The following is a 23,109-nucleotide window of genomic DNA, read 5'->3' on the forward strand; positions in this document are numbered from 1 at the left end:
ATCCGGGGGGGGGATGGGGAAGAAGGGACACAAATGGTACACAAGCACAGCATTGTTGTTCCCACAGTGCATCTTCACCTCTCAGTTTTAAGCCTTAAATTACACAAGGCAGGGTTACACCTACAGAAGTGCAACCTTCCTTTTCCTTATAACCATCTCTTAGGCATAACAACACAAAGCTCTGTGTGGTACATGACCATTCCTCCAGGTCCTATGAGTCAGTACTTTTGAGTACAACCCTCTAGCTTCTTGAAAACAAGAGAAAAAAAGAAGTGGATAGCAACTAGCATTCACACCTTCCAGACTGTTGACTAAGTGATCGTTCCTACTGCAATTCCTGAAATACTTGGAAGTAGTTAACTGTCATAAATAACCTGGCAGCTGCCTGAACACTTGTGAATCGAGGGAAACCCGTAAACAGTGGGATGAAGTTTTGTATGCCAACACAGATTTTCAAAACTTGTGTCAGGCAGACAAATCAAGCTAGTTTATTCCCTGGTAGGACATGCCCACGTTAGTGTCCCTTATACTACCTCAGGCACTTGCCTCTTCACGTCCACCCAACTTCATCTGCCAAACGTATTTCAGTAGTGGATCCAGCAGATCAGGCAGCCTGGATCCTTCAGTTAGACCGCAATCACGCCAACAGTGCCTCTGTAGCACTTTGGTTTTCTCTCTTAGGGAAACAAGGATAATTTTTCTCTGCAGATACTAGTCCTCCAAAGTCAAGTGGACACATCTAACACTTCAGAGTGGCAAGGACTGAGCAATGCTCAAGGCAACGCTGACTTACTCTGCCAGCTAAACTGCCAATTGCGCTTGACACTAATCAGAGTTATACACACAGAGATGTTCCTGACTCTCTAACTCCTTCCCACAGGCTGCATTCCCTACACACACACAATAAATAGCCAGTACACGAGTGATCTGTGGTTCCTTTGCAGTAAGGATGACCCAACCATGGGGACACTGAAGCCCTTCCTTACTTTTCACCTATATTTTCTATTACTCTTTAGCTCCCAAGAAAGCCCAAACTTGTCTCAGTTCCTGTGAAACTCCTCATAAACGACAAACACAAATATATACCATACCATTAATATGTATTAAATCCTTATTCTGTTAAAGGACTTTATGTGCACTCCAACTGGTTTTCTAAGTTGTACTACAAGATTTTACGTTATTTCTATTTAAGTATATACTAGAAGTATTTGTGGAGTAGAATATCTGAATTGATGAAATATCGAAAATATTATCTCGAAAAATACTAAAATATTATCTAAAATAATATATGTCTTTCTAAGGAAAAGTTTAAAGACTAATCTTCAACCTAAAAAAATAACAATTTGATACAGTGTGCATAAATAGGATCTGATTATAGCAGTTTTTATGACCCTTTTATATGCATAAATAGGATCTGATTATAGCAGTTTTTATGACCCTTACAAACCCTGTTTTAGGATCTGATTATAGCAGTTTTTATGACCCTTACAAACCCTGTTTCAGTAGTCACTGCAAATATTTCTGAAGTGTCATTATTTTACACTATTTTAATAATTCTTGCTTTAAATTTACTGTATTTGTGAAGCTTTCCCAGCTGTCAAAATGAGCAGGATTACACTTCGACTGTTTCCCTAATTTTTTTAATTTAATTTAAGCAAAAGAGTTCAAACCTAAAATATTAAGCATGCTCATTAAAATGTCTAAGGGAAAATAAAGGTTGTCTGGATTGTGTGGGAGTATGCAAGGCAACTGAAAGTCACCTTTTTCACAGCGACTGGGTATGAGAGACGATATCAAATACTTTGCTCTCAGCCTGCAAGCAGGGCATTCTAATTTTGATAGATTCACTTTAATAGCACAACTTCAGACACTCAGCATTTCCACACAGCCTCTGCTCAGCACACTGCAGTGCACAATAACGGCGCTGTCTCTCAGCTATTACTTTGAAGGGATTGTAAACAAATTCTCTGATTGAGCCAGACAATTGTACCAGGCCTTGTGTACATGGAGAAAATTGCACAGGTGCTGCTATAAAGTCCCAGAAGCAAAACAAGCGATAGTAGCAAAACATGGGGTAGCAGTCCTCGTTTAACAGGAAATGTAATTGTCAATATCTTGGTGTAATCAGCTAAACAGGTTATTTTAGACATGCTGAGGTATGTAAAGTTGGAGAAGCTGAAAAGGGGATACAGTGAGAACTTCTGGAAATTAACTAGGAGTTTCCACAGATGAGACACCACCTGAGGAAGCTTTGAAGTGCCTCATCTGAAGGTCAAAGCTAACCTTGTAGTACAATTAGGTAAGAAAGGAAAGGATAAACTGTGGAGAGCCTTAAAAGTAGCAGCAAGACATCTAGATTTTAAAGAAAAAAAGGTTAGTGGAGAAACTTCCAAATGCAAAGCGACAGGGCAATAAACCAGAAGGATTAACTTACTAGAAAGAACAGCATTGGAATTTGGAGAGGTGAATTTGCAGGAAATGAGGACAAGAAGAAACTGGAGTCAATTTGAAGGGCTCAGCCACACAGGTTGGCTGCATGGCTCTCGGGTGCCAAGAGGAGGGGAGTCTGCATCTGCTTCTTGCTACAGCGTGTCAAGAGAGCAGAATTAAAAGTGAGGTAAAGATGCAGATGGGACCCACAGCCATAATAACTTGTGAGCTAAGAAGTCAGCAGCTCCTCTGTGCATACTATTAGAGCACACGTTGCATCACAGAAGAGAAAAGAAATTTCAAAAAGTGGAAGGAAAGAATCACAATATCCAGAGTATCTCAGATTTTGGTGTTAACTCTAATAGTCACAGTGGTTTCATCTGCCAATGGCGGTCTCAGACCTATCTTCATAGAATTGCCTAGGTTGGAAGGGACCTTTCAGATCATCTAGTCCAACCTAACTCTGATAAAAACCATCACTAAACCATGTCTCTAAGCACCACGGCAACCTGTCTTTTAAATCCCTCCAGGGATGGTGCCTCAACCACTTCCCTGGGCAGCCCATTCCAAGGCTTAATAACCCTTTCAGGGTAAACCTTTTTCTAATCTCCAATCTGAACCTCCCCTGGTACAACTTGAGGCCATTTCCTCTTGTCCTATGGCCTGTTTCTTGGGAGCAAAGACCGACCTCCCCTGGCTACACCCTCCTTTCAGGGAGTTGGAGAGAGCAAGAAGGTCTCCCCTCAGCCTCCTTTTCTCCAGGCTCAACACCCCCAGCCCCCCATCCTGCTCTCTGCAGAGCACAGCAGAGGACACAACACCTTTAGTTAAAGGCAGCCACGTTCAAATTTCCACCCAACTTCACCTCAGGAACTCAAGACCCAACACACGCTCCCCCCTCCTCCGCTGACCCCTCTGTCCCTGCAGGATGGCTTCTCGCACAGTTCCTCTCACCCTTTTCCTGCCAGTTTGCCCTTTCTCCACCAGCCTTTCCCAGAGCGGTCACACCGGGAGAGGCCACCGGGTCCCTCCCGTCCCTGAAGGAGGAGCCATGGCGGCGGGGGCAGCCCCGGCCTCTCCTCAGGGCGGCCGCCCCTCCAGCCCTCGCTGCTGCCGGCACAATGAGCACAAAACAGCTCTCTGGAAACAAAAACAGCCGCTTCCAGCCTCAACCCAGCCGGGGGGCCGAGCCGGGCTGTATTGCCCCTGCCCCATGGAAGAGGGGCCAGGCGGGCCGAGGGACCCTCTGCAGCGCCATTAACACACGGCCTTACTGAGATCCACCTCAGCCAGGGCTCTGCCACAGCTCTGGATAAACCTGTTACCAAAGACAAGCCTCTGCTTTATTTATAACCACATGCTAACTAAAACATTGTTTGCTTCACAGAATGCTATGGGGTTGGAAGGGACCTCTGGAGATCATGCAGTCCCACCCCCTGCCAGAGCAGTTCCACCCAGAGCAGGTCCCACAGGAACATGTCCAGGTGGGTTTGAATGGCTCCAGAGAAGGAGACTCCACCACCTCCCTGGGCAGCCTCTTCCAGGGCTCTGCCACCCTCACAGGAAAGAAGTTCCTCCTCATGTTTAGATGGAACTTCTTATACTCAAGTTTGTGGCCATTCACTCTTGTCCTGTCACTGGGCACCACTGAAAAAAGACTGGCCCCATCCTCCTGACACCCACCCTTTAAGTATTTATAGCAATTGATCAGATCCCCCCTCAGCCTTCTCTTCTCCAGACTAAAAATACCCAAGTCCCTCAGCTTCTCCTCAGAAGGAAGATACTCCAGGCCCCTCATCATCTTTGTAGCCCTCTCTTATTGTATGAAAACATAGTTAATTACTGAGCCTCTTACTCACACAGTAATCTCTTATGGTGTGAGAAAAGTCACAGAGCTGATGGTGGTTAAGGGTGGGATAACAAGAAGTAGGTAATCACTTCAAGGTTCTCTTGTATGTCAAAGTACGTACTCTTACACCAATGGGGACAGAGCTGTGGCTACTTCATGAACACCCTTATCATCCTCAAGAAGCTGGCAGACGTAGAGTAACCTTCTACTGTCCCGAGATGACTCAGTATCTCAAAGGGATAATGTGGGGAAGGGCATCCCTACCCAAACGACCACCGAGGAGCTCACACCTGCACAGAGGTGTTTTGCTGACGCTACAAAATTTAATATGCATGTATTTGATCATCCCAGTGAATATGTAATCCTAGGTATTAGGTAGGTAGAATTATGATAATCTTTTGTGTATAAATAATGGGTGATTTGTAGATACCCACCTAGCACCCAACATCAAATGAAGCACTATCTCCTCTCTAACTACATCCATTTTTGAGAGCTTTTGTTTCAGGTGACAAACCCAGTAGCTTCCATCCATCCCTGGGACCTGCAGCCTCGCTGAGACCCATGCACCGGAGCAGGGGACCCAGGAACCCACAATAAGAAGGGGCCCTGCTGACCAGAGCACACCCTACAGGCACCAGTCCCCGCTTGAGGGGAGTAAATTGGGATGAGAAGGACAAGGTTGAGAAAAGCATGGCGTAATACCTTTCCTGCAGAACACTCTTGACCCAGGAGATAAAATGGCACTTACGTTCAAGTGCATGTTCAGGACTACAAGCTCCTAAGCAAGCTGGCAAGGAGACACAGGGTGTTTGGTGTCCGATGGCGCAGGCACTCCTCCTGCTCACCCACTGGGATCCAGTGAATCTGCTTGGCTACACAAACCCCTGCTTGCAAGACCCTTGGAAATTCAATTAATCTCCACTAATGAATTTCAGTTTAAACTAAAAATGTATTAATAGATTTCAGGTGCCTACTACAGTAAGAACAGTGACTCCAACATAGGCCAACGGGCTAAAACTAGCAAGTGTATTATTTTCACTGATATCAGCATAAGCTTAATATTCAGTATTTCCCAAGACAAACCCCCTGTGAGGATACCCAAATATTAGCTACATCTAAATATGCTGGAACATAAAGAGGAGGGGGAAGGTTAGATCCATCCTAATACAAAATCATCCATCACTGAAACATAACTGCTTGGCAGCAAAACAGGGCTATTCATTAACGCAGAAAAAATAATCCTCAAATTGAAAAATATACCACTCAATTTAGATACCAGGTTTACAAGGAATAATTTTAGCCACAGCATCACAAAGCTGTTTGAAGAAAATGAAAACATTTACACATTCACCAATATGGGGTACCGCGTCTTCACAAATTGCTAAGAACAAGAATTTTTAGGAAGCAAACTGGGATCTTGGAGCCTTTCCCCTGTTTGGCTGAAAATGAAACACTGACAAACATAATCGCTAAGTGGGGCAAAAGAAAAGGAAATGGAGATGACTTTGATACTGTTAGATAACGCGTGTGATGCTGACCCCTTTTCACAAAACGAAACCCAAACAAGGAGGAAGCTTTTCCCTTCCTGAACAGGGTCATATCGAAGCAAATAACAGCTCATGCAGGAAGGATAAAATATCCCTTGTTTTACACTGCAGGCTTGTAACAATGCCACTGCTCATCTGAGTGATGCTAATTAATCTTGAGCAGACCTATCATCAGTTACCGAGACTTGCCCCCGGATTAAATGTAAACCAGCCCTGCATAAATTGAATGCCTCCTTTGAATATATAATTGAATTTGCAGAAGTGTGCGCCAGGGGGGTGTTTAAATAAGTGCACAAATATGATAAAAAGAACTTCACGCCATTATATCTAATTCAGTAAGCAAAAATAATGGCAGGCCACGTTCCAATTAGTGTTTGATTTATTTATTTTAACAAATCCAATTAGCAGAATGTTTTATAAAGTCATCCAATGTCAAACTCTCATGGACTCACCAGATATAAAAAAAAACCCGGTACTTCTAGAAAGGGATAAAGAAACATACTGATGTGAGAAACCTCATCAGTTATCCCATGTTTCTCAATACTCACAGAAAATCAGACATAATTTGCTCAAGCATTTATGGCATTCCCAAGGTGGGGAGGGGTAACAACAGCCTCATTTGTCCCACTCCAGGTCTTTCTCCTGGGGCATAAGCAGTCAGCTTTCTCGCTTATTAACTATAAAAAAGCCAAAAAAAACCAAACAACTTTTCTGCGGAATGTCCCTTTTGAAACCCTCCTGAAAGCTGATATTTAGTCCATTAATTTAGACCTTCTTAGCCTCACAAAATAGGAGACAAGCAGAGCAAGAAGCAAATGCTATTATGACGAGGCAGTACTTATGAACTATAAAACTCCAGATATTAACACACTACTGTTTGTGATCATTCCTTCCCGTGTCTTCCAATGACAGTCTTGTTTACAAGACCTATAAGAGATGCATTAGGCTCATTAGGATAACTTTTATTATGGGATTTATTGTATAAAAATCCATTTATAACTTATTTTTCAGACTGTAGACTTCACATCCTTGAGAAATCTTATTACATATTCTTATAGAGGTGGGAGGGAGAGGAGAATAAAAACACGCATGTGAAGCTTGTGCTGAGTTACTTTGTTTAAGATGGGATAAATCAAGCAATATTGGGGTCTCCTCCCACAGGATGAGTAGTTAATCATTTGTGTGCTTTCTGCTCCTCCCAGAAAGGCTAAGACAGAAGACATCAGAAACACACATAAAAAGCAACCCAAAATGCTAAGTTGAACAAGAGAGCAGATCCAAATCCTGCAGAGCAGACCAATTTCTAAGAAGCAATGTCCAACAGCCTTGGCTCTCAGCGAACATGATGCCCAAGAGAAGGACAAGTGGGGAGGGATTGGAGGAGGGCACTTGTCACTTGAGATGTCATTAGTTTCAACGGTAACCACCCAAAAGCACTGTGTTTTGTGTAGCCTTAAATATCTGCACAGCACAGGAAGTTTCCAAAGGGCCAACAGCAACAGGGTATCTCATTTGTCAGAAAATCACATTATCAACCCACTCTTATAACTCGCCAATTCCAATCAGTACATTATTATTTTACTCAAATGTTTATTCTATATTCCCAGATTTTCAAGGAAAAGGTTCCTGCAAAGAGAAAAGCATTATCTTCCCTGAGCCAAAGGGCACCATACATTTGCCATGTATCTAAACTCAGACTCTACAAGGTAGAGAAAGAGGCTATGATTCCACAAACTGCAGGGAAAGCTTTGATCCATTTTTTTGCCTCAGTTAACAGAAGATCTACACCAGGAGAAACTGAGGAATAGATTCCCCAGGTGCAATAAGGTATAAACTCCAAAGTAAAGCATTCATAACATCTTTTTTTGTTGTCAATTGTTTAACAACTGAACTTAGACCTAGCATAAATTCAGGTAAGTCACTCAACCATGAAACACAAATCCACCGAAAACCAGGCTTCTCTACTTCTGCTGCTCACAAAAGTGCTTCTCTCAAGGTATCCAGATGTTCTGGGGTTTACGAGTAGACATCAGTGATTTCTCTCGTGCCTCAAACACATTCCTGGATGTGATTTGGTTTGTGCTGCAAGTATCAGTCATCATTGTCAAGGCATGATTCATCTGCCCCAGGATAGTTCCATTTCTTCTCTTCCCATCTTACTCTTAACATAGTATTACTAGATGTAAGCAGAGAAGCTTTTATCTTGCACTCTGGAGGGTGCTGGTCCCTTGAGATATTGGTAATAATTGCCTGGCTTCAGAATGGATCATTCTTATTAGGTTTGACTAAATCTCATTCCCTCTGTGTGATCTCTGTCCTGGCAATCGGATCTTTTGGGACTGGACTTGGGGGGGGCCCAGGAGGAGGGTGCAGGGCAGGGCAGAAAGTACATACATGGTATTAACTGGAGCAATGAAAACTGATTAAAAAATTATATATATATATATATATAGTGGTTGTTTTGTTGGGTGGTGGGTTGGTGGATTTTTCCCCTGAATCAAGTTAATCCTTGAAAAAACTGAACACAGCTTAGAAAAGCTCTTCATTTCAACTGGAAACTGTAATCGTCCCAAAGTTGGTTCAAGATTGGAATTTTTTGTATCACAGTGATTTCAAGTGCTCTCAGCCTGTTTAGGAATACTACCACACTGTGGCTATGCATTTCTTTAAAAGTCTTTTACAAATCTATAAGCCACATCAAATTGGTGTCTTTGCAGGCTCAGTATTACATATCTGGTTCCACGGTCTGAAGGAACTTATGAGGACAGGTCCCCCCCACACACACACAACACATGGATGAATACAGTCAATGATTGCATGTTCATTGCATAGAGATCTTGCTTAATCAAAATATTGCCTACGCTGCATAGGGGATCACAGAATGGTCTTCATGATGAGCATCACCAATAACACAGATAGCTTAATGTTATGAAAGGGACAGATCAAATAGGTCTAGCATCGTCTAGTGAAACATCTGAAGACAAAGTACCCTCCCAGAAATAAAATGTTCTCCTTTTAGCACTTCTCTGCAGAAATTATTGGTCCTGAATGTGGAACAGAGTCTGACAAAGCTTATCAATTGTCATCCTAATCCCGTGGAACCACTCTGCTACAAAACAGGCATTGTGACCAGGATCCTGATCTAGATGGAACAGGTAGTTAAGCTGTATTTCCTGAACTTGTCAGGTTAAGCTAAGTTTTCATTCTTAAGTTATTATAGGTTTCTCTTTGCAAAAGCTTGCCTACAAGTCTCAATTTGAGCCCTAGACCAGCTCATACATTCATTACTAATTCCATACTTCATAATCCACCAAGTGAAATCGCTTTGAAGTATCCTAGGAGTAAAACTAACACTAAATGTCATTTGTTTAAATTTATATGGCCAAGTCTAGGATGACTCATCTAACTTCACTTGCCAGAACGTATGCCCTTTATTTAATACCTAGAATATCTTTTTGCTTCTGACAGCTTAGCTGTCACTATTTCAATAGCTCAATATTAACATTTTATTGCTTTATTTAAGCGTAAGTATATACATCTCTATAATCTCATTGGATATTTTTTTTTATGCTACGGAACAGCCACCTAACACACTGCACCTTTTCAAAGAGCCCTAACTTTGCACGTTCAGTTTAGTTTCAGTCTGCTGAAACATGCTGAGGTTTATCTACGTGAAGAGTTTTCAGACTTGACTATCTCAATGTAATGAAACTTGTAAAATTACCACAGTTTTTCAAAACCATAGAATATTCTTAAACAGACATTCCCAATCGCCTTTTCTTATGACTCTAGCTAATAGTCATCTTAATTTATTAGTTGAGTGCCTGTCCACACTGGAAGCAGGCTTCTGCTTTATTCATAATATGATGAAATGAAAATTCCTTCTTAAAAACACAAATTTGTAGCACTTACTAGCTTTTATTCTTGTAGTCGAAATAAATACAAGCCTTACTTTGCCTCAATTTGTTTTCTGAAGTTACAGGACCAAACTTTTTCCTGAAATAGGGTCACTCTGTATTCCAGAAATCCATCTTAAATAATTAGCCATGTCGGTTGAAGATGCGCTTAGCTATTATTTGTCAGTAAAAAACATTTGTGGGTATTGTTTCTGAAAAAAAAACTAACAAAAAACCCAAAAAAACCCTATTGCTTTTCTTTCTGTCCAGCATCTGAAAATTCTTGGGTCTAATTATTCCATGTACCATAACAGGACTATCTAACGTGGTATTTATGGTGCCTTTTCACCAAATTCTACATCAACTGTTGCACCGGAGCCTCCATCAGTCAGAACTCTCTATTGATCGACTTCATTTCAGCATTTTGTAGTCTCACATGCAATACCTATTCAGGCTGAGCAGTTGTTTAAATTCTGTACTTATTTTACTTTTCCCATCCACCAAGGCAGCAAAAAAAACTGTCTGGAGATAACTATTTCTAACTTATTTTATATTCCATTAGTAAGCCTATCTTTCTCAATAAGCTTTTATACAAACTTCAAATTAATGTGCTTGAACTTTAAACAAGAAGCAGTCATTGACTGACTCATATTATCCTCCGCGATGAATAAAATATTGTCTTAAAAGGAACAATTTCAGGAATTCCAATACAAGTCTACTAATCTTTCTCCTCTCCCTGTACTATTATTCCTTTAGTGCTGCTGGGGCTCCTGTTTTGGAGGAAGACCTCCATGTAGCTGAGATGTTTTCTTTAAAGATTACAGTCAGAAAACATGAAGACAGTAGCTTAACTAAGGGTTGTGAGTCTGGCTTATTGCCACACCAGTGAACATGGCATAAAATTAAACACAATCTAGTTGCAATCAAATGTAACTAGAACAGACTTTTATCATTTTTAAAGAAGAAATTAAGTGCTTATTGGGTTGGCATTTTCATAATCATTCCGTTAGCCCAACAGTCTTCCCAAATGAAACCAAAGTAAACAAATTAAATCAATGCTGAACTTCAGAAAGTCCCCTGTTCTCCCTGGAAGTTGCCACCATTCAGTCTGCAAAGGACTCCGTAAAGCTGTTTGCAGTTGGTGTTCTCTGAAGGTTCACCACCACATGAGCAAAGCTAATCCCCCACTAACACCTACCATGCTCTAGGGACCACATCCTACTTAGCACTCACAGAAACCCCCCCACAGTATCCATAAGGACAAAAAAAGGTATGTGTTTATACACACACCCACCCCCATCTATATTTTAGGTGGTTCCAAAAAGAAATGCCGGTAGTTTACGGAATCACAGAATTGTCAGAGTTTAAATGTGTTCTTTAATACAGTGGGTCTATCCTTGGTGAACAATACTGGTATTTTGCATAAATTACTTCTGAAGAACACATGCAATTAAAGCTCCAGCATTGTGCAGGTCTCCAAAGACTGCTCCTCGATACCTGAGCTAGAGTACTTAACATGTACCAGCTTAACTGTACACTGGTTGAATATCAGAAATTTATCTAAAAAGATAGCTATCATCTGTTACTCAGTATCAACAAATAAAATCCAATTGGCTAATACAACGGTAATAACTTGCAATGAGTGTTTCAATTGGTTTATCTTGTTAAATTTAATAGCGTGGTTATTGGAAGCTGCTCCCTGGGAGTGGCGGCATAAATAATTTTTATTGAGGTCTAACAATTCTCATGGCTACAAGTTTGTACATTTCTCAGATCAAGGTTATCTCTTACAAAATATCCTTTTACTTGATGCTGGCGGTTACTGTTTCAAATTACACATAAAGTGCAATGTCAAAGATATTTAGAGATACGGATTTTAAACTGTTCTCAGTTAAACCATGATCTTCATTCAATGTGTCAGGAGCAAGCCAGCCCCAGAAGTGACAGCGGTGAACCAGCTGCTCTGCTTTCAGGTGCCCTGGAGTCAGGCCGGGGGTAGGAGGGCAAATACTGAACGATGCAAAAGCCCTTGCAAAGTTTGATCCGTGGACTGATGGTTGAGGCACTCACAATCTGATGGAGACTCAAATTTTAATAATCTGTTACCTGATCTTTTAATATTTTTTTTTTTTTCCTAGTTCATTTATTCTATCTCTCCATTTTTCATAGGCATTTTCTCTCCCTGGTCGCATTGCAACAGGCGGGATGCTTTTCGGGCTGGCGGTGAAGTGGGGCAAACACAGAGCTGGGAGCCCCGCTGTGTCCTCTGCAGCACACTGTAAACACGGGAACGATGGCAAGATTTGCTTGCTTTTAGCCTCCAGACTCCTCTGTGTAAATTCTTTGCCCAAAGAGCAAAACATACAGTAAATACGTGCCAGGAATAAACAGATCTCTGCCTAAGAGCACATGTGAGTTCTTGAAAATATATAGAGCTCCTTTGCCGTTTAACCAAATTCCCTACTACGGTCTGTAAGCTTACGTGCAGAAGTGCCTCTAATTACAGCTATGAATCTTCCACTTACAATATCTGACCCAGAACATGCATTTAGCAGAGCTGCAGCTGCAGTGTGGATTCTAAACTCTGTGTTAGAAGAGGGACAGCAAGGAGCGGAGAGAAAATTTAAGGCAACATTAACACAAATGCAGTTATTGCTAAAGGCAGCTCAGATTCTTTTTAGAAAGAAGGCAACCCCAGCACATCTCACCACTCAGGGTGTTATTCTGACACATCCTTAGTCACCTGCAGCCAGGGACAAAGAACAGGGAATCCCAAAAAAATGACTATCAGTCAGGTTTTGCTGAGGACACCCCATTAGGTTGTCCCAGGAGGCAGCTTGCCTCCATCCTCTGATGTGGGGAAATTATCTGCTAATAACAGGTTGTGAACGATTTAGTGTCTCCTCAAGTTCTTGAAGGAATTCCAAACTGTAAAAGGGACTAATTGTCAACATTTTATGTGCACTGTACACCTCATTTCAAAATATTTTCAGGTGGTGCTATCCTTGTTATACACATCTTGCTTGGTAACAAACATAAAGAGATTCCTATTCCACCATCCAAGGCCTTTTTCCTGTCTCTAGGGTAGATCACCTCCAGTTTGAGGCTGAAACTGACAATAATACCTTTCCAACAGAAAACATTTTTAAAGACAGATTTTATTTTATTTTTTTTAATTCCCTAGTTCTTATTCCTTTGAAATAGCATCAAGCCTGAACTCTGGAAGGAAGCATTAAATGCTTAAAGCATTTCTTTCTAAGACTTGAAAGGCACAAGGTGAAGGAATCTAAATACAATCACTTTTAAGGGATACTGAGTGACCAGATTGTAATAAGAAATCCTTTTCTGTCATATAAGCCATGGTTTCAGTCATCATTTAATCCTCGGTTCATTGAGACACGTGAACTAGGTATTCTGAGCTTTTTATCCCCAAGCACAGCTGCACTTCATGTTGCCATCCAAATGGATGCACAGCTGGGATGGCCCAGTGAAGGGCAGACACTAAAAACCTAAATTTGAAACAGGCTTTGAAATAGTTTAACAGACAGTACACCAATATTCCCATTCAGTAACCTAAGAGGATTGTGTTAACACCTACGTAAGCGCAAAACAAGACACTTTGCAAGTACTGGAGAAAAACTTCTTATTGCTGTTTCTACACTAAAATAGTTTGGGCTCATAAGTACAATTCAGAAGCACAAAAAGCTCACTTATTGGACATTTACTTTTTGAAATAAGGTCTTACCAGCAATTTATGCAGATTATTGTCTTTGCTTAAAAGATTTCTCTTTACACTAGAAACTGAATGACCTGAATGACACTGTCTCCATACATTAGACAAATACCTTCTGCATGATATTGCTTTATCCACACCCTCCTCAAGTCCTATAAAATACCTTTCCACTTGATTTTGGTAGATGGAAGGGTATTTATGAGCATAGCTGCATACAGTATTTAACAGCACAGGAAACTTCATTAAAATGTAATGGATTCCCAGAGCCCCCAGGTCAAAGTGCAGATATTCAGAAGCAAAGATTTATTTTTTTTTTTAAAAGTATCCTCCTACAAATTTCAGCTCTGCAGTTGAGCTGAGTGCAAAGTTTCTGATAAATTCATTGTTCATTTTTATACAGGCCATTGTAATTTTAAGACACCCGTGCAAGAGTCCAATTCATTAAATATACAATGCTTCAGAAGATGATGATTATGATATTAAGTAACTCAGAAATTAGACTCAGTTTCTGATCAACTGAATTGGTATTAAATATACTTACCCAATTAGAACCATACTGCAATTATATTGATACTTCAGTTAACTACACATTAGGCACTGCAGCCAAAAATGTAAGAGAGATGGAGTGAAAGCAATGTTTTCTTGGTGTTTGCCCTATGGTCCTTCTCTTAAGCTGAGGCAATCTAAAATCTTTAACCCTCCAGGTGCAAGCCTGAGCACACTGTATAAAGTAAGGTAAAACAGTAATAAGCTAAGCTAATTGGGCATCCCCATTTATTATCTACACAATCTGTAGCCTATTAGAACAAGTTGCCTGGAGAAGCTGTGGCTGCCCCATCCCTGGAGGGGTTCAAGGCCAGGCTGGACGGCGCTTTGAGCAACCTGGTCTGGTGGGAGGTGTCCCTGCCCCTCACAGGGGGTTGGAACTCAATGATCTTTAGGATCCCTTCCAACCCACAGCATTCTATGATTCTATGAATTATGGCATCAGACCATCTTTTTTTACCTCAGTCCTCTCACCGTCACCTGACCAGCACACAGGTGGGGCTGGCAAAGGGAAGGACAACAGAGCACCTCACACAGCCAGCTGAAAACCAGAGGAGTGGCTGAAGCGTGTCAGGCTTCTGCTAGACATTGCTTGGGGAAGATGGAAGAGCAGGACACAGATTGAATCTTCCCTGAAACACCTTCCCAGCCTCGAACAAGTCACAGAATCTTCATGGTTGGAAAGGACCTCTGAGATCACCGAGTTCAACCATACAGACACAAAAAAAACCCCTACAATCTTGGCCACCAGAGCATGCCCTGAAGAGCCACGTCTACACGTTTCTTAAATATCTCCAGGGATGGTGACTCCACCACCTCCCTGGGCAGGCTGTTCAGTGCCTGACCACTCTTTCAGTACAGTAATTCCTCCTAATATCTAATCTAAACTCCCCCTGCCTCAACTTCAGACCATTTCCTCTGGTCCTGTCTCACTGATACTGACGGCTCTTTTTCAATGGATTTGCCCAACCATTTTCCGAATTTACACGTACTTCTGGAATCCATAAGCTCCTGTGATGACTTCTCCATCTTAGCCATACTCTGACAGCTGCTGGCTATTACCTCCATGGAGATAGCTAGAAACAGAGGGGGCAGGAGTATTCGTGTCCTCACACGAGGCCATACAAACCTGGGCCAGTGGCACTGTGTTTGCAGAGAGAGCGTTTGCCACGTGGGCTGAACGGACACTCCAGTGATGAGAAAGGGACTGCAGTATATTGTTTTTCCAGGGGAGTGACTGCGCCTGTCAGGCTGCACCCAGGAGGCATAACTGCTTTAAATCACATTCTGCACTTGGGGACAAGACACGCTTCTCACCAGGCTATCAACCTACAGGATTGTTGGTTTTCTTTTTTTTTTTATTTCTAAAGCACTGTCTCACAGGGAGGAAAAAAAAAATGTGATACTTGACTATATTGTAGCATTTCTAGCAGTTTAAGACTATTTTAAGATTAGATAATGATTAGAAACTTGACAATGAGGTCCCAGCTGGAATAAAGATGTTATTTAACCACATCTGAAAACGCTCATCTGTGGCGAAAACTAATAATATTTCCCAGAATAGAGACTACAATTAGTATGGACTTTAAAAGAGCAATATTTAATCAGCAGTTATTTTTTTTTTTACTCAAAGAATAAAAAGAATCAAGGTGAGTAGAGTTGGTTTCTAATATAAAGATTCTATCAGAGTGGCATAGGTCAGGTTTTGTTTTAATGAAATCTTTCCCCTTTCCTCTCCAGTCTTTCCTCAGAGAAAGAGATTATACAGCCGTAACTCACCTGCAGTCAGCAGGGGACCGGTGTGAGCATTGACTTACTGCACACAGTTGACCTGACTTTTACTTACACTACCAACTTTTAAAACCGTTACGCTTCAGTGATCCCACCCCTCACAAAATCACCAAAGCTCAGCCCAATCTTTGTGGGGAGATTTCTCATGTATTGCCAGCTAATTGCCGCAACACTTCTTTAATGGAGTATTATCACAAACATGGAATTTGATTACATTCAACTCTGAAAACAAGAAAATGAATATGTGAGCTATTAAAAAGTGACCTTCCATTTCCTTAGAGTTGACAGCAGCCACTGGGAACACTACTCATGATGACAGCATGAGCTGTACGCCTGAAGGAAAAATTGCAGCACTTATTAGCAGATAATCAGCTAAATGATCTGATTATTTTTTTTTAACCTACATTGAATGATGAAGAAAATAACTAGGTGTACCCAAGAGAGCTATGACCAGTGAGATGGCATCCCTTGGTAATATGCCATTTTCTTGCCCATCACCAGGGATCATCTTATCATAGCTTTCTTGGGGTGGCTGGAAGACACAGTGGTAAGGACAGAATAGGGTAAGAGTGAAACACTGTTTAGGAAAAGAAAATACTCTGAAGGAGTTTGTGTAAACAGCAGTTTCACTTGAGCAAAAGTTCAACTGTCCTAGGGTGAGGTTCCCACAGCAAAGAAAAATCTCATCTAACACACACAGTTGTGAGGGTGATCCTCCCAAACCTGCCACGGACTGTGCTCGGCTGAATGCCAGAGCTGGGGACACAAGAAGGAAGTTTACATGGACCTACACAAGGAGAGAAAGCAAAATACCCAGTGGCCTCAGCCAAGGAAAAGTGCCAAGACACATAAACCAGTGTCTCTTGTACCCAGGCACCTTTCATTTACTCTCCTGAAACTAGAAGTGGTACGATGACATTTCTGGATCTGCACAGCCACTGCCAGGCTGGGCCAATTCATTCTTTCTCTAACCTGCCTTGGTTGGAGCGTTCTGTGCTCTCCTCTCCTCATCTCTACGGAGTGTCCTGAGGAACACCTCCCGGCCTCTGTGTCGCTGGATTAAGCCAGCCACACTCTCACCATTTTCTTATAGGAAAAGTTCTCAATTTTGCCAATAATCCTTATAGCCCTTCTTTGCATCTCTGATGTGCTGAATTAATCTTTCTTCTGAAGGACTACCTGTGTTGTACAGAATACTCCCGATGAAAGCATTTCACAGAATACTCCAGATAAAATAAGTTTTGATCTATATAATAGCATCCTTCTTTCACCATCTCACCTTACAGAAACACATTCTCTTTCCAGCAGCAAATCTCAGAGACTCATCTCAATCTCCTGGTATTAATGCTCCAACAGCTTCTTGTCACTTCCAACTGATTTCTAATCTTAAAGCAAAAAACTAATTAGTCCTGAGATGCATGACCTTGCATTCTGTAATGCTAAATTACATCTTTTTTTTTTTTTTTTCCCCATTTCATCACATTTCAAAGTGCTAATTCCTCCAGTCTGATAATTTTACCCTCTTCTAACTGTGTGTGTCTGACGACCTTTATTCACACATTCCTTGTTTTTATGTGGGGAACATCAGTGAAAAAGACTTTGTATCTCTTGAATTACCTTTTAACTTTAGTTAACCCACCTCCAGTCTTATACAGTAGAAAGGCATTAAAAAAGCTAATAATGCCCAGGGTTAGACATAGACTCACCCATTCAACACACTTGTTCTACAGTAACATTATAAAACCTGAGACAGATCTACTGCACTACTTTTTCCAAAGCAGTCCATCCCTAGCACTGCATCTCAAACCCACGAGTAATTTTTCAGTAACATCCAAACAGTATATCCATATGCCAATTCCCTGGTAAAGTCTATCATTTAGGACTTATGTGAGCGCATTTCCAAAAACCTACACCTTAAATTAAACCTTTCTAGCTTTAGCAATCAACTTTGCAAGATTCAGTAATGAATGAAGAACTTGGACCCACTTGAACCAATTTTCCATCCACCCAGTTCCATGCTTTATGATATCAAAGGCGGTGACTACGGGATTTAATATCTTAGATAAAGTCAGTGGACTAGCATGCTGCTACTGATTAAATTGGGCAATTATTAAATAGAATCTAATTTCCAGGGCTGTCAAATTGATACAGTATTTAACAGAGAGGAAAGCAACGATGAGAAACATCAGTAACAAGTATACCTGCTCTAAAACCCTTCATTTAACAAGCTTCCATTTGACTTTCTCAAATTTGAAGTTACTGTTTTGACATGAAGCATCAATAATCTAGAATTAGTAACTCATAAGTACCTTTACAGTTACTACAAGCTTAGATTTTTCCCCTCATTGAATCATGGGAGATTTTCATAATATTGCTGATGCACACTATGTATAGAAAGTGTGCTGGCTCTTACCCTGGCTTTGAAAGCTTACTTTTTTTTTTATATATACATATAAAAAGCAATATATTAATACACAAAGCTAGTAAGAGATCCTGTATTCTCTCTGCTAACTGTAAAATTCAGGAATTGATACTCTGCTCCTGGACTGGTAGTAGCTGTTCCTTTTCCTTCAAAGTGTGATCAAACACACACCCAGATAGCAGTCACTGCTCTGCTTTTCATGCACGGCAGGCAGTGGGTAACCTAATGAGGGCAGCAGGTGAGTGCTTGGTTTGGAAACAACCCACAGAAACTTGAAAACATTAAATATATACCTTGTTTTATAGGACAGTAACGTAGTACAATCTTTGGGATACGCTGTAACAGAGCTGCTAAAGCACAGAAAAATAACAGAACTCCTTTTTGAGGTTATTTTGCTAAATCTCAGCAGACCACACTATCATAAGACTTCTCCCTACTTGCCCCTCCATGACCCTTTGCTACAGATGCACCCAAATTAAAGGCTTATACTTAAATTCTTGAGGCAGACTGAGAACACTCATCACTGGAGAGCTGTGTTATGGAAATGAAGCCTTCCGCTCAAAACTTCAGTCTTTTCCTCGTTACAACTAAAACGTTGCGGGTTTCTTCATATGATTTACTTATACCAACACAAGCAGGCCTTCAAATACTTATTATTAATTGAACAGTGATGTGTCAATGAGCAGCATAAATCATACGTGATGATTGTTTCCCTCTACTGGTCCATGCTGCATTTACATTTGAGTGATAGAGCTGTCTCACCAGATACCAAACTTAAAACCCCATCAGACTGCTCAGACAAAAAACCCACCACAACAAGCCAACCAACCACGTAATTTTGAACTTTGATTCAATAATTTGAATCTTAATCATTCAAGATTTTCTCAAAAAGAAGATATTTGAACACATGAGAATAAGTGTGCCTACCAGGGAATTTATTTTATTTAATATATTGTACGATTTTTTCAGGGAGCTTATATTTGAACACATAAGTGTGCCTACCAGGGAATTTATTTTATTTAATATATTGTACGATTTTTTCAGGGAGCTTAGCATATTTGTAGGCTCCTACAAAGGTCACATAATTCTAGCCATTAACATGTAATTTTCTACAACAGACCAAAAAGCCTTCACCTGTTTTTAATGAGCTTTGTGGCCTTTATGAACTCTTAAGCTATTGTAAATAACTAACCACTGTCTCACACGGGATATGTTGAAAATGTTGCCAGAAGAAAAAACAAAACTACCCATTCTTCACCTTTTTTATTATTACTGTTCCTTTATGTTCCTTTTCTATATGACTTTTAAAGAAGCATGATGTACTTGAAACTCCCCACACCACACATGTGTAAAGAGACATTAGATTATAAAACATTATATTCTTATTTCAATCTTTAAATTATTCAAATTACTGCCTTTACGCACCAGGGTTTTTTGGCAAGTATAAAATGTTTTCTAAGAGTCTAAAATCTTTCTGGCCAAGATATCAATCACAGGTCTTTTCCAGAAATGCCTCCTGGAATGGATATTCATCCTTTTACTGTTTTTCCAGAGATGAAAACTGTACCCAGCTGAATATGCAACTTGTATTATCACAGCACCCCGGAGACCCAAACGATGGCCAAAATCTGAACAAATTCATGATATGGTGCTAAACCTCTTCATTTCTTTGCAATTTATATAACACTGTACATTATAAAGTCCCCAGTGGGAATCTTTAATGGATCCCTAGATGAATGAGGTTCTGGCTATGTGCTGGGAGGCTTAGAGTTTAGGATTAATACTACAAGACCAAATACTAGGCTAAGAATTGTTGCCACCATAACACCAATTCACCTCCTAAAACCTTGGTTTCCTGTGCCTGACCAGAGTCCACCACAGGGACCCCTCATGAGAAGGGTGTGTGTTGGAGAGGAAAGCTGACGAACTATAGAGCATCTTAATTTGGGTATAATTTGGTTTCTAAAACATGGTTTAGAAGCTGTGTTTGCCAAAATGATGCCCAAGTCCTTTGAATGTGTCCTTTTTAGGTTGCATTCCTGCCCTGGTGCCGCCAGCAGCAGTGGGGCACCACAGGACAGGAGATCTTGTAACCAGTCAGGCATTACACACAAATGCTGGAGCATCTCTTCGCTGCAGTTACAGCCCAATACGTAACCCCTGTGTGTAATATTTCGGTTGGTGGAATATATTCAGAGGGATAACACTATACTTCCAACAAGAAAGTCCCTGGCTGGTACCTTAATTCCCCATTTTAGAACACTGACCCACGAAGTTTATACTTACCACTTCCCAGACCAGTGAAAAAGCAGTTGCTATCCATTCACCCAGTTTAAATCCACCTGCCCACCAGCAGGCCACTCTCATTCGTGAAGGTGTCACTGTTTTTTAAATACAATGCTCCAAGCATTTGCTTTGATTACTTCAGACTTGACTATTTCATGGCGCTGGGATCCAGGCTGCAGACACTGACAACTCCAGACTCGGGGGAGAAAGGTAATTTCAAGTCTTAAGACTTGTTTATCCCCTTTCCCCAGTTAGAACTCTGAAGACTTTCCCTAATTTAGGTCATTAGGTATTTTAATTCCTCTTCAAAACCATCACAGTATTTTTCTCACCTAGGTAACACACTTGCTCAGCCTGGAGGATGCCAAAGCCTCAGGGAAAGCTTCACTGACAAAGTTCATACCACCACCACCTTTACCCTTCCATCTATAAAGGGAGACAGGTTATAGAAATGATGTTCTACTTTCTGTGCTGCTGCTCCTGGAAAATTAGAAAGTAATGGATATGCTAATTTCCTCCGAGATCTGAAATATTCACCATAAAACAGGAAACAGGAATTTTCAAGACAAATACTACTTTTGAGGAAAGAGTTACTGTTCCTTATCTTTTCCCTACGGTATGAAACACAGTGTTCAGATAAATCAAATACTATGATCCTGTATCATTCATTTATTTTTCCTTCAGAGACAGCTTCATTTGCAGCAGAACAGAAAGCACAGATTTCCATCTCTAAGCCTTCCCATTGTCCATTTCTGGGTTTTTGCAAACTCAAAAGCTCCCTGGCAGTTAACCCAGCAAACTGGTTTGATGTTCCTCTCGCTCTGCAGCCCAGCAGCAAGGAGGGGATAAGGCTTGGTTTGGTGGAACACACAGCTCTGCTCACACAGCAGACAACTGCAGAACCTGGCAGTTTATTTTCTGATACAAGACTGTATTCACACGCACGCTCCGCTGTCATGTTTGCATTCACGAGTGAGCAGACTTTTAGCGCCTGTGACTATAAAGCTTTCACTTACAATTTAGGTTTAAAATTCCCTGAAAAGCAAACGATGTTGGGAACCACTTTCATAACATGGAATCCTGGGATAAATGTGTCTACAGCCAATTCAAATGCATCCTTAGGCAATTACATTAAAATCCTGGATAAGATCTATCCATTAGCAGCCCAGTCATTTCCCCTTCAAATTCTACCTTAGAAGAGAAGCCTAAATAGAATAACCAGATTTCTTTTCCAGAGGGAAAAGGAGTATTTCTGGAAAAGGCAATGTTTTTTGGTCAGTTTAGATTATGTGAAAAAGCCTTTCAAATGTTACTTTTTAGACCTTTTCATAGAATTACGTGGTATCAAGGATAATGCTGCCATGAAAGCAGTGCTTTTCACTTAACTGTGAGAAACTGAAATACTGATAGACTTTTCATTTGGGCTTGTTTGCAGACCTCCCTAACACTCCATACCAGGAAGAGTTTATTACTAGGCAAATAAGAGAATAAAAGTAGCCAAGGACATGAAGAGCATGACATCAGATGGAAGGACAGGACAGCTTGAAGACCTCCTGTGACAACTACTCAGTGTATTATGAAAATATGGCTTCGCTTCAGAAGTGGCCTCTGATAGTGGATTATCTGAAGAATGATTTTAATACAGCTTTCTAAAACTGACTTGTATTAACACTGCTAAAAGTGATTACCACTGAAACAACTGCATTGTCTCTCCTTTCCCTCTCTTCTACACTAAACTGACCCCAACCTATATCATCTCCCCTCGGTCCACCCTTCCCCACCAGTGACAGCTCTAGGTTTCCCCTTCTGGACTCTTCCTTTTTTTTTTTTCCTAATACAGCACCACACAATTCAAATCAAGAAACACTAACAGAAAGCAATGTTTGTGCTTTTCCCTCTCACTTCCCCTTTTAATTGCTAAACCCAGGTGGGGAAAAAAATATTAAAAACAAAAAATCACTGCTTAAGTTTAATGTATGGAGCTGAACATTTCAGTTAAAAAGCCAACTACGGAATCAGGAATGAAGAATAATTCAACTGAAATAAGTTTGCAGCTAGTGGCCTTGCCACAGCTGTAAATGAACAAATGTTCTCACTGTACAGACACCTTAGTGAAAGCAAGGACTTAATTGCATTTTTTTCTGCAATACAAGTGGACATATTAAAGCTCTGCATGGAGAGAGAGGGGAGTTAATTTGATAAATCTTCTAGGGCTGCAGAAAGGTCAGCTGGTATTTAAAAGCAAAATGTACACTACAGTGTGAGCTTCCCCTCGTCCTCCCTTCCTACTTACTGGTATCAAAACTTTCCAGAGCTCATACAGCGTTAACACCCTTCCCACCTCCACTGCTCTGCCAGGCAAGTCTTCGTGTGGGATTGTGCATGGACCCATGGACTAACTCACTGCTCCTTTTTCTGCACATCTTTCCCTTCTGTTGCTTCTTTGACGAGCAAAACTCTCACCTTCCCAAGAAATTGTAAAAACTTGAGGGGGGGGGTAAAAACAAAAACTAAACCCAACAACAGTGAATTTTTTTGATGACTCTGTAGGGAAAATGACCCCTGGTTCCAACTACTGTCATAGAGCAGAATAGAGATGGTGTTAGGTC

At 40.9% G+C, this 23,109-nt stretch overlaps 1 protein-coding gene across 8 annotated transcripts in view; it reads right to left on the reverse strand.

Moving 5' to 3' along the window:
* Positions 1–23,109, reverse strand: part of PTPRT (protein tyrosine phosphatase, receptor type, T) — a 481,241-nt gene that overhangs the window by 350,793 nt on the left and 107,339 nt on the right. The window lies entirely within an intron of this gene.

This window comes from Calidris pugnax, unplaced genomic scaffold (assembly GCF_001431845.1).
Source record: "Calidris pugnax isolate Ruff unplaced genomic scaffold, ASM143184v1 scaffold55, whole genome shotgun sequence".
Classification (NCBI taxonomy): Eukaryota; Metazoa; Chordata; class Aves; order Charadriiformes; family Scolopacidae; genus Calidris; species Calidris pugnax.